The sequence below is a fragment of the Hypanus sabinus genome, chromosome 10 (genome assembly GCF_030144855.1).
Source record: "Hypanus sabinus isolate sHypSab1 chromosome 10, sHypSab1.hap1, whole genome shotgun sequence".
NCBI lineage: Eukaryota > Metazoa > Chordata > Chondrichthyes > Myliobatiformes > Dasyatidae > Hypanus > Hypanus sabinus.
The window spans coordinates 107,560,897-107,573,903 of record NC_082715.1 but is presented as its reverse complement, the minus strand read 5'-3'; the positions used below and the strand labels follow the sequence as shown (position 1 = coordinate 107,573,903).

Here is a 13,007-nt window from a genome sequence, read left to right as displayed (position 1 = left end):
ATCTCATTCACCAGAACCGTGGGGTATCTATCTCATTGCAAGAACCATGACATTTATCTGCAGTAATCTTATTACCAGAAGTTTGTATTTAACATTTTTACCATGGTGATTCAAATACACATCTAGATATTTCTTAAGTTCCATAGTCTCTGCCTGCACTACCCCCTCCCGCAGTGTGTGTTTCAGAGTTCTGCCACTCATGGAGGGAAGGGGAGGGGTATAAAAACTTCATCTTATCCCTTTTAAACCTCTACATTACATTTATGCCCTTTGGTTAAATCACCTTTGCTACAGGAGGGATGTGGAGGCCTTGAAGTGCAGAAGAATTTCACCAGGATATTGTCATTTGAAACTATGAACTGTAAAACTTTGACTGTCAGAGAGTGAAGGCTGACCAGATAAAAGTACTGTACATAAAATGTCAAGAAGAATAGATCGGAAAGGTAGTCTTTTTCCCAGGATAGAAATGTCAAGTACTTAAGAGCATAGCTTTATGGTGAGGGGGTAGAATGTAAAGAAGATTTTCAAGGCAAGTATTTACACAGAGTAACAAACATAAAATCTGGAGGAACTCAGCAGTCAGGCAGCATCAGTGGAAAAAAGTAGCTGACATTTTGGGCCGAGACCCTTCGGCAGAACTAGAGGAAAAAACGATGAGTAGATTTAAAAAGTGGTGGGGGGGGGGGGGGAAGGAGAGAAACACAAGGTGATAGGTGAAACCGGGAGGGGGAGGGATGAGGTAAATAGCTGGGAAGTTGATTGGTGAAAGAGATACAGGGCTGGAGAAGGGGGAATCTGATAGACGGGGATAGAAGACCGTGGGAGAAGGAAAAGCACCAGAGGGAGGCGATGGGCAGGCAAGGAGATACAGTGAGAGAGGGAAAGGGGATGAGAACTGGTGAAGGAGAGGGCAGAGAGGGGTTGAGAAATCGATGTTCATGCCATCAGGTTGGAAGCTACCCAGATGTGTGGCCTCATCACGACAGGCTATGGACTGATGTGGGAATGGGAAGTGGAATTAAAGTGGGTGGCCACTGGGAGATCCTGCTTTCTCTGGTGGATGGAGCGTAGGTGCTTGGTGAAGCGATCTCCCAGTCTATGTCAGATCTCACCAATATGCAGGAAAACCACACCAGGAGCACCAGACCAGTGTATCACCCCAACAGACTCACAGGTGAAGTGTCTCCTCACCTGGAAGGACTGTTTAGGGCCCTGAATGGTCGTGAGGGAGGTGGTGTAGGGGCAGGTGCAGCACTTGTTCCGCTCACAAGGATAAATGCCAGGAGTGTGATCAGTGGGGAGGATCGAATGGACAAGGGAGTTGTGTAGGAAAGCAGAAAGTGGGGGGGGGGGGGAGGGAAAGACGTGCTTGGTGGTGGGATCACGTTGGAGATGGTGGAGGTTTCAGGGAATTGTGTGCTGGGCGCAGAAGCTGGTGCAGTGGTAGGTAGGGACAAGAGGAACCCTATCCCTTGTAGGGTGGTGGGAGGATGGGATGAGAGCAGGCATACATGAAATGGAAGCGTTGTGGGTGAGGACAGTGTTGATGGTGGAGAATGGAAGCCCCTTTCTTTGAAAAAGTAGGACATTTCCTTTGTTCTGAAATGAAAAGCCTCATCCTGAGAGCAGATGTGGTGGAGACGGAGGAGTTGAGAGAAGGGGATGGCATTTTTACAAGTAACAGGGTGGGAAGAGGTACAGTCCAGGTAGCTGAGAGAATCAGTGGGTTATGATAGACATCAGAGATGGAGACAGTAAGATTGAGGAAGGGGAGGGAGGTGTCAGAAATGGATCAGGTAAATTTGAGGTCAGGGTGGAAGGTGGCGGCGAAGTTGATGAGGTCACTGAGTTCAGCACGGGTGCCGGAGCAGCACCAATGCAGTTGTCGATGTAGCGTAGGAAAAGCGGGGCATGGACCCCAGTGTAGGCTTGGAACAGACTGTTACACAGAGTGGTAGAGATGTAGAACTTGTTGCCAGGATAGGAAATGGGGGAAAGCAGATGCATTGGGAATATTTAAGCAGCATTTAGACAGACACATGAACAGACAGAAAATAGAGCGATATTGTCCACTACTTGGGGGGGGGGGGGGGGCTAAACTAGTTTGGCGGGGGGAGGAGGGGTGGAACCAGAGCACCAGGTGAGAAAATAGAGAGAAGGAGAGGAAGGTAGGTGTCAGGGCCAGCAAAAACAGCAAAAACAGAGGAGGCAGGATTTTAGTGCAAGAGGTTTAGGTGGGGCAGAAATTGTTAGATGCATCCTGGAATGTTTCGTAAATCAATGTGTAGAGGAGGGACTGTACTGGGCCCAGTGTTGGGTAATGAGGCTGCCTAGGGGACCGACCTTTCAGTGGGTGAACAGTTGGGAACAGTAACCACAACTCCTTACGTTTTAAGATAGTTACAAACAAGGATAAGTATGGACCTTGCAGGAGGGTATTAGCAGGGCTAATTATGAGAATATTGGGAGTATTAGGCAGGAAGTAGGGAGAATTAATTGGGAACAGCTATTTCTGGGCAAATCCACATCCACCAGACAGAGGGTATTTCAAGACAAAATACGCAAAGCAGTGGAGAAGTATGTTGCAGTCAGAAGGAGGGCAATGTAAGAAAACCTTGGAGGTCGAGAAGGAAAAGGAAAAGTATATAAAGTTTAGGAAACTTGGATCAACCAGAGCCCTTGAGGATTAGAAATAAGACAGAGAAAAAGCTCAAAGAGAATTAGGAAAGCCAGGAAGGACCATGAAAAGTCCTTGCAAAGTAGGATTAAAGAGAATCTGAAGGCATTCTATATCTATGTCAGGAGCAAGTGGATGACTTGGGAGAGGGTGGGACCACTCAATGATAAAGGGGGGAACATTTGCATGGATGCGGTGGATTTGGGTGATGTCCTTAATGAGTACTTTACATCTGTATCTACCAAGAAGAAAGACGTGAAGGATAGGGAGATCAGAGCCGAGCACATTGATACGCTCGAGCGTTTCGAGGTGAAGAGGGAGGCAGAGTTAGGTCTCTGAAAGAGCATTAAGGTGAGTAAGTCCCAGGGCCTGACATTCAGAGAGGAAAGTGAAGAGATTGCTGGGGCTTTGATCAATATCTTCGTGTCCTGTCTAGGCGCAGGAGAGGCTGTGGAGGACTGTCCAAGAAAGGAGCCAGGGATAACTCTGGAAACTGCAGACATGTTTCCAGTGGTAGAGAAGTTATTGGAGGGCATTCTTAGGGATAAGGTTTGTGAGTATTTGGAAAATCATAACCTAGTTAGGGAGAGTCAGCATGGCTTTGTCCAGGGCAAATTGTGTCTTATGAACTTGATTGAGTTTTTTGACGAGGTGATGAGGGTGATTGATGAAGGTAGAGCTGTTGATATTGTATGCATGAGTTTTAATAAGGCATTTGGCAAGGTCCCTCATGGGAGACACACCCGGAAGATTAGGATGCATGGGATCCATGGTGAATTGGCTTGCCCATACGATGACATTTGTTCTAGCTGAATCACGTCTGGGATTAGTGGAGTTCTGTATCGGGACCTCTGCTGTGGGTGATGTATATAAATGACGTGGATGGAAATGTGGATGGGTGGGTCAGTAGGTCTGCAGATGATTCAAAGATTTGTGATGTTGGGGATAGAGTAGAAAACTGGCAAAGAATATGATGGATGTAGATCAATTGCAGATGTGGGTGGGGTGGAGAAATAGCAGATAGGGTTTAATCCCACCACATGTGCCTTGGCACATCAAATCAGAGACCACAGACAGTTAATTGCAAGACCCTAAACCAAAGGAATCTTGGGATCCAAGTTCATAGCTCCCTGAAGGTGGCTACACAGGGTGATGGGGTGGTGACGAAGAGAAAGCAAATGGCATGCTTGCCTTTACTAGTTGAGTTCAGACATCAGGGAGTTTTGTTGCAGCTTTATCAAACTCTGGTTAGGCCACATCTGGAGTGTTGCGTACAGTTCTGGTCACCCCGTCATAGGAAGGAGGGCAAGGCTCTGGAGAGGGTGCAGAAGTAGTTTACTAGATTGCTGCCTGGAATAGAGGGCATGTGCTGTCACGAGAGCCTGGGCAAACTCGGGTCGTTTTCTCTAAAGCGGCAAAGGCTGAGGGGGGATCTGCTAGAGATGTACAAGATTACGACAGGTATAGACAGATAAAGACCAGGAGTATCTGTTTCCCAGGGTTGAAATGCCTAATGCCAGAGGGAATGCTTTGAAGGTGAGAGGGGTAATTTTAAAGGAGTTGTTACAGACAAGTTTCTAACACAGGGTAAGGTGTGTCTGGAGTGTGCAGCCTGGGGTGGGGTTGGAGGCAGATATTAAGCATTTTTGCCCGTTTAAGATAGGCACATGGCTGTAAGGAAGATGGAGGGATATGGACATTTTGTAGAAAGAAGAGATTCGTTGTCCATTTGATTACCAATTTAATTGGTTTGGCAGAACACTGGGGGCTGTGCTGTACTGTTCTGTGTTCTATAACCGTGTGCAGACAGATGGGATTAGTTAAAATTGGCATCAAAGTTTGCAGACAATGGGCTGAAGGGCCTGTGCCTGTGCTGTACTGTTCTGTGTTCTATGACCGTGTGCAGACAGATGGGCTGAAGGGCCTGTGCCTGTGCTGTACCATTATATGTTAATCTATCCTCTCAGAAAAGTTGATCTTTTCCAGTAATGTCTGTACCACAGACATAAAACCTGCTGGCCTGTAATTACTTTGCAGATCTCTGCTGCTCCTGATCAGCAGTACCACGTTTACTGTTCTCTGTCTTCTCGCACCCACCAACAGCCGATAAAAGTTTCAAGTTCACTGTCAGGACTCCCACAATCTCCTCCTTTGAATCCCAATGTGGCCTGGGTTTGGGCTTACAGGAGAGATGCCTCAAAATATGCTCTAAAATATCACCACCTCCATCCCAGAAATCTCCACCAGCAATGTCTTTCACCTTACTGAACGTAGAAGAGATGTATCCCTTTTAGAGTTTGCCTGCTTCCTGTCGTCCCACACACAGTCCCTGTTTTCGCTCATTCTTTCACTGGCCACCCTCCTGTTATGAAATGTCTTGGGATATCTGCAGTGATATTACATGGCCCCACTTTGCCCTCATAATTTCTTTCTTAATCTCATAGCATCATGGAGATATACAGCACAGAAAATGGGTTTTTGTCCACGTCGATCAATTTATCAATCAATCAATCAAGTCCCATTTGTTTGCCTTAGGCCCATGTATCTCTAAACAAATATGTGTCCAGATGCTTTTAAATGTCATAATTATACCCACTTCAACCTCTTCCTCTGGCAGCTCATTCCATATACTCACCACCCTTTCTGGGGGTGGGGGGAACAGGAGAAAGTTGCCCTTCAGCTCTTTCTTAAATCTATCCTTTCCAGTTCACAACCCCAAGGAAAAGAGTGACCTTATCTGTGTCCCTTGCTTTTTATAAACTTCCTTTTGGCCACCCTTCTTCTGCTTTGATAAAACAGTCCCATCCTATCCAGCCTTTCCTTATAACTCAAGCCTCTAGTCTCAGTTTAATCCCCATAAATCTTTTTTGTACCTTCTCCAGTTTAATGATAGGGTGACTAGAACAGTACACAGTCCACCGAATCTAGAACTGTACATGGTACACCGAATCTAGAACTGTACATGGTACACCAAATCCAGAACTGTACACGGTACACCAAATCTAGAACTGTACACGGTACACCAAATCTAGAACTGTGCACGGTACACCAAATCTAGAACTGTGCACGGTACACCAAATCTAGAACTGTGCACGGTACACCAAATCTACACTTGCTGACATCTTGTACATGTCATCCCGATCCTCTACTTTGTAAGCATGCCAAATGCCATCTTCATCACCCTGTCTAACTTTGCAGGAACTGTGCACCTGTCTCCTAGTTCTGTCTGTTCTACAACACTCTCCAATTCCATATCAATCTGTACTCGTAACTTCACCACCCCCTTACCTAACAGTCTCCTTGCCTTAAAATTGGATTCAGTTCAGTTTACCCATCTTCCTATCTGCCTCATTGTGCCCATATCTGCTTGTGCACAACTGATCCAAGCTTCCTGCTTTGTTTGACTGCACCTCCTCAACCCCAATATATCTACAGCATCTCATTACCTTGTCAAACTAGTCTAAACCCTCATCAACAGCACGAATGAACCTTCCAGCAAGAATGTTGGACTTGCTTGGGTTCGAGTGCAAACCGTTCTGCTTCTACGGGACCTATCGTCCTCAGAAGCGGTTCCAATATTCCACAAAGCCGAAAGGCTCTCCTTCTCTACTGTTCCAGTATTGATGCAGTCATCTGCCCTCCGTCTCGTACTCGATAGAAAACAGCACCAAAAGTAATCCCCGTCTCCCACCGTCTCACCTGCTCCGTCTCCCTCCTTCAACTCCCCCCTGTCTCCCCACTCTGTCTCTTGCCCCACTGTCTCTCCCCCTGTCTCTCTCCCCTCTATCTCGTTTGCCCATCTGTCTCCCCACCATCTCTCCCCTTTTATCCTCTATCATTTCCACCCACACCATCCTTCATGCCTCCTCTTGCTCACATTCACTCTCTCTCCCTCCTGCTCCATTTCTCTCTTCCATCTGTAATGTCTGTGCTTGTCTCCCTCAGTATTTTAAGTACCGATTGCAAGACGCGGATGCCTCCAGCGCAGATCCAACCTCCAACGGAACCTCGACAATGAATGTTTCAACGACAACAAGCGAGAACCATTTGCAGAGAAAGTTTGGCAATGTAATGACATTGTGTGCAATGTTACCAATGCTCCTGTTCAGCGGTCTCAACTCCCTCCTCCTGCCACGGTAGGTAGGCCTCAGACCACACCCTGTGGAGTTTTAAACACCAGCTCCCTCCTCACTCTGACAGACACCATCTCCCTCCTCACTCACTGACGGACACCATCTCCCTCCTCACTCACTGACAGACACCATCTCCCTCCTCACTCTGACAGACACCATCTCCCTCCTCACTCACTGACAGACACCAGCTCCCTCCTCACTCTGACAGACACCATCTCCCTCCTCACTCACTGACGGACACCATCTCCCTCCTCACTCACTGACGGACACCATCTCTCTCCTCACTCACTGACGGACACCATCTCCCTCCTCACTCTCTGACAGACACCATCTCCCTCCTCACTCTGACAGACACCATCTCCCTCCTCACTCACTGACGGACACCATCTCTCTCCTCACTCACTGACGGACACCATCTCCCTCCTCACTCTGACAGACACCATCTCCCTCCTCACTCACTGACAGACACCATCTCCCTCCTCACTCTGACAGACACCATCTCCCTCCTCACTCACTGACAGACACCATCTCCCTCCTCACTCACTGACAGACACCATCTCCCTCCTCACTCACTGACAGACACCATCTCCCTCCTCACTCACTGACAGACACCATCTCCCTCCTCACTCACTGACGGACACCATCTCCCTCCTCACTCACTGACGGACACCATCTCCCTCCTCACTCACTGACGGACACCATCTCCCTCCTCACTCACTGACGGACACCATCTCCCTCCTCACTCACTGACGGACACCATCTCCCTCCTCACTCTGACAGACACCATCTCCCTCCTCACTCACTGACAGACACCGTCTCCCTCCTCACTCTGACAGACACCATCTCCCTCCTCACTCACTGACAGACACCATCTCCCTCCTCACTCACTGACGGACACCATCTCCCTCCTCACTCACTGACGGGCACCATCTCCCTCCTCACTCACTGACGGACACCATCTCCCTCCACAATCACTGACGGACACCATCTCCCTCCTCACTCTGACAGACACCATCTCCCTCCTCACTCACTGACAGACACCGTCTCCCTCCTCACTCTGACAGACACCATCTCCCTCCTCACTCACTGACAGACACCATCTCCCTCCTCACTCACTGACGGACACCATCTCCCTCCTCACTCACTGACGGACACCATCTCCCTTCTCACTCACTAACAGACACCATCTCCCTCCTCACTCACTGACAGACACAATCTCCCTCCTCACTCTGACAGACATCAGCTCCCTCCTCACTCACTGACAGACACCGTCTCCCTCCTCACTCTGACAGACACCATCTCCCTCCTCACTCTGACAGACACCATCTCCCTCCTCACTCACTGACAGACACCATCTCCCTCCTCACTCACTGACAGACACCATCTCCCTCCTCACTCACTGACAGACACCATCTCCCTCCTCACTCACTGACAGACACCATCTCCCTCCTCACTCACTGACGGACACCATCTCCCTCCTCACTCACTGACGGACACCATCTCCCTCCTCACTCACTGACGGACACCATCTCCCTCCTCACTCACTGACGGACACCATCTCCCTCCTCACTCACTGACGGACACCATCTCCCTCCTCACTCTGACAGACACCATCTCCCTCCTCACTCACTGACAGACACCGTCTCCCTCCTCACTCTGACAGACACCATCTCCCTCCTCACTCACTGACAGACACCATCTCCCTCCTCACTCACTGACGGACACCATCTCCCTCCTCACTCACTGACGGGCACCATCTCCCTCCTCACTCACTGACGGACACCATCTCCCTCCACAATCACTGACGGACACCATCTCCCTCCTCACTCTGACAGACACCATCTCCCTCCTCACTCACTGACAGACACCGTCTCCCTCCTCACTCTGACAGACACCATCTCCCTCCTCACTCACTGACAGACACCATCTCCCTCCTCACTCACTGACGGACACCATCTCCCTCCTCACTCACTGACGGACACCATCTCCCTTCTCACTCACTAACAGACACCATCTCCCTCCTCACTCACTGACAGACACAATCTCCCTCCTCACTCTGACAGACATCAGCTCCCTCCTCACTCACTGACGGACACCATCTCCCTCCTCACTCACTGACGGACACCATCTCCCTCCTCACTCACTGACAGACACCATCTCCCTCCTCACTCTGACAGACACCATCTCCCTCCTCACTCACTGACAGACACCATCTCCCTCCTCACTCACTGACAGACACCATCTCCCTCCTCACTCACTGACGGACACCATCTCCCTCCTCACTCACTGACGGACACCATCTCCCTCCTCACTCACTGACGGACACCATCTCCCTCCTCACTCACTGACGGGCACCATCTCCCTCCTCACTCACTGACAGACACCATCTCCCTCCTCACTCACTGACGGACACCATCTCCCTCCTCACTCACTGACAGACACCGTCTCCCTCCTCACTCACTGACGGACACCATCTCCCTCCACAATCACTGACGGACACCATCTCCCTCCTCACTCACTGACAGACACCATCTCCCTCCTCACTCACTGACGGACACCATCTCCCTCCTCACTCACTGACGGACACCATCTCCCTCCTCACTCACTGACGGACACCATCACCCTCCTCACTCACTGACGGACACCATCTCCCTCCTCACTCACTGACAGACACCATCTCCCTCCTCACTCACTGATGGACACCATCTCCCTCCTCACTCTGACAGACACCATCTCCCTCCTCACTCACTGACGGACACCATCTCCCTCCTCACTCACTGACAGACACCGTCTCCCTCCTCACGCTGACAGACACCGTCTCCCTCCTCACTCACTGACGGACACCATCTCCCTCCTCACTCTGACGGACACCATCTCCCTCCTCACTCACTGACAGACACCATCTCCCTCCTCACTCACTGACAGACACCATCTCCCTCCTCACTCACTGACGGACACCATCTCCCTCCTCACTCTGACAGACACCATCTCCCTCCTCACTCACTGACGGACACCATCTCCCTCCTCCCTCTGACAGACACCGTCTCCCTCCTCACTCTGACAGACACCATCTCCCTCCTCTCTCACTGACGGACACCATCTCCCTCCTCACTCTGACAGACACCATCTCCCTCCTCTCTCACTGACAGACACCATCTCCCTCCTCACTCACTGACGGACACCATCTCCCTCCTCACTCACTGACAGACACCATCTCCCTCCTCACTCACTGACGGACACCATCTCCCTCCTCACTCACTGACAGACACCATCTCCCTCCTCACTCACTGACAGACACCATCTCCCTCCTCACTCACTGACGGACACCATCTCCCTCCTCACTCTGACAGACACCATCTCCCTCCTCACTCACTGAAAGACACCATCTCCCTCCTCACTCACTGACGGGCACCATCTCCTTCCTCACTCACTGACAGACACCATCTCCCTCCTCACTCACTGACAGACACCATCTCCCTCCTCACTCACTGACAGACACCATCTCCCTCCTCATTCACTGACGGACACCATCTCCCTCCTCACTCACTGACGGACACCATCTCCCTCCTCACTCACTGTCAGACACCATCTCCCTCCTCACTCACTGTCAGACACCATCTCCCTCCTCATTCACTGACGGACACCATCTCCCTCCTCACTCACTGACGGACACCATCTCCCTCCTCACTCACTGACAGGCACCATCTCCCTCCTCACTCTGACAGACACCATCTCCCCCCTCACTCTCTGACAGACACCATCTCCCTCCTCATTCTGACAGACACCATCTCCCTCCTCACTCACTGACGGACACCATCTCCCTCCTCACTCACTGACGGACACCATCTCCCTCCTCACTCTGACAGACACCATCTCCCTCCTCACTCTGACAGACACCATCTCCCTCCTCAGTCACTGACAGACACCATCTCCCTCCTCACTCTGACAGACACCATCTCCCTCCTCACTCACTGACGGACACCATCTCCCTCCTCACTCACTGACGGACACCATCTCCCTCCTCACTCTGACAGACACCATCTCCCTCCTCACTCACTGACAGACACCATCTCCCTCCTCACTCTGACAGACACCATCTCCCTCCTCACTCACTAACAGACACCATCTCCCTTCTCACTCTGACAGACACCATCTCCCTCCTCACTCACTGACAGACACCATCTCCCTCCTCACTCACTGACAGACACCATCTCCCTCCTCAGTCACTGACGGACACCATCTCCCTCCTCACTCACTGACAGACACCATCTCCCTCCTCACTCACTGATGGACACCATCTCCCTCCTCACTCACTGACGGACACCATCTCCCTCCTCACTCTGACAGACACCATCTCCCTCCTCACTCTGACAGACACCATCTCCCTCCTCACTCTGACAGACACCATCTCCCTCCTCACTCTGACAGACACCATCTCCCTGCTCACTCACTGACGGACACCATCTCCCTCCTCACTCACTGACAGACTCCATCTCCCTCCTCACTCACTGACAGACACCATCTCCCTCCTCACTCTGACAGACACCATCTCCCTCCTCACTCACTGACGGACACCATCTCCCTCCTCACTCACTGACGGACACCATCTCCCTCCTCACTCACTGACGGACACCATCTCCCTCCTCACTCACTGACAGACACCATCTCCCTCCTCACTCACTGACAGACACCATCTCCCTCCTCACTCTGACAGACACCATCTCCCTCCTCACTCACTGACGGACACCATCTCCCTCCTCACTCACTGACGGACACCATCTCCCTCCTCACTCACTGACAGACACCGTCTCCCTCCTCACTCACTGACAGACACCATCTCCCTCCTCACTCACTGACGGACACCATCTCCCTCCTCACTCACTGACAGACACCGTCTCCCTCCTCACTCACTGACGGACACCATCTCCCTCCTCACTCACTGACGGACACCATCTCCCTCCTCACTCACTGACAGACACCGTCTCCCTCCTCACTCACTGACAGACACCATCTCCCTCCTCACTCTGACAGACACCATCTCCCTCCTCACTCTGACAGACACCATCTCCCTCCTCACTCACTGACAGACACGATCTCCCTCCTCACTCTGACAGACACCATCTCCCTCCTCACTCACTGACAGACACGATCTCCCTCCTCACTCTGACAGACACCATCTCCCTCCTCACTCACTGACAGACACCGTCTCCCTCCTCACACTGACAGACACCGTCTCCCTCCTCACTCACTGACGGACACCATCTCCCTCCTCACTCACTGACAGACACCATCTACCTCCTCATCTCTGACAGACACCATCTCCCTCCTCACTCACTGACAGACACCATCTCCCTCCTCACTCACTGACAGACACCATCTCCCTCCTCACTCACTGACAGACACCATCTCCCTCCTCACTCTGACAGACACCATCTCCCTCCTCACTCACTGATGGACACCATCTCCCTCCTCACTCTGACAGACACCGTCTCCCTCCTCACTCACTGACGGACACCATCTCCCTCCTCACTCACTGACAGACACCATCTCCCTCCTCACTCACTGACAGACACCGTCTCCCTCCTCACTCACTGACGGACACCATCTCCCTCCTCACTCACTGACAGACACCATCTCCCTCCTCACTCACTGACAGACACCGTCTCCCTCCTCACTCACTGACAGACACCATCTCCCTCCTCACTCACTGACGGACACCATCTCCCTCCTCACTCACTGACAGACACCATCTCCCTCCTCACTCACTGACGGACACCATCTCCCTCCTCACTCACTGACGGAGACCATCTCCCTCCTCACTCACTGACGGACACCATCTCCCTCCTCACTCACTGACAGACACCATCTCCCTCCTCACTCACTGACAGACACCATCTCCCTCCTCACTAACTGACAGACACCATCTCCCTCCTCACTCACTGACAGACACCATCTCCCTCCTCACTCACTGACGGACACCATCTCCCTCCTCACTCACTGACGTACACCATCTCCCTCCTCACTCACTGACAGACACCGTCTCCCTCCTCACTCACTGACAGACACCATCTCCCTCCTCACTCACTGACAGACACCATCTCCCTCCTCACTCACTAATGGACACCATCTCCCTCCTCACTCACTGACGGACACCATCTCCCTCCTCACTCACTGATGGACACCATCTCCCTCCTCAC

General features: G+C 51.4%; 2 protein-coding genes across 2 annotated transcripts in view; one reads left to right on the top strand and one right to left on the bottom strand.

Annotated features, from left to right (window-relative positions):
* Positions 1 to 12,083, top strand: part of LOC132400951 (uncharacterized) — a 64,823-nt gene extending 52,740 nt beyond the window's left edge. The window contains exon 4 of the mRNA XM_059982555.1: positions 6,623 to 12,083. The gene's annotated coding sequence lies outside the window, so the exon portion shown is untranslated. The remainder of the gene's footprint in view (positions 1 to 6,622) is intronic.
* The window catches only part of LOC132401345 (equilibrative nucleoside transporter 1-like), a 379,498-nt gene that overhangs the window by 218,499 nt on the left and 147,992 nt on the right, over positions 1 to 13,007 (bottom strand). The gene's annotated exons all lie outside the window — the stretch shown is intronic.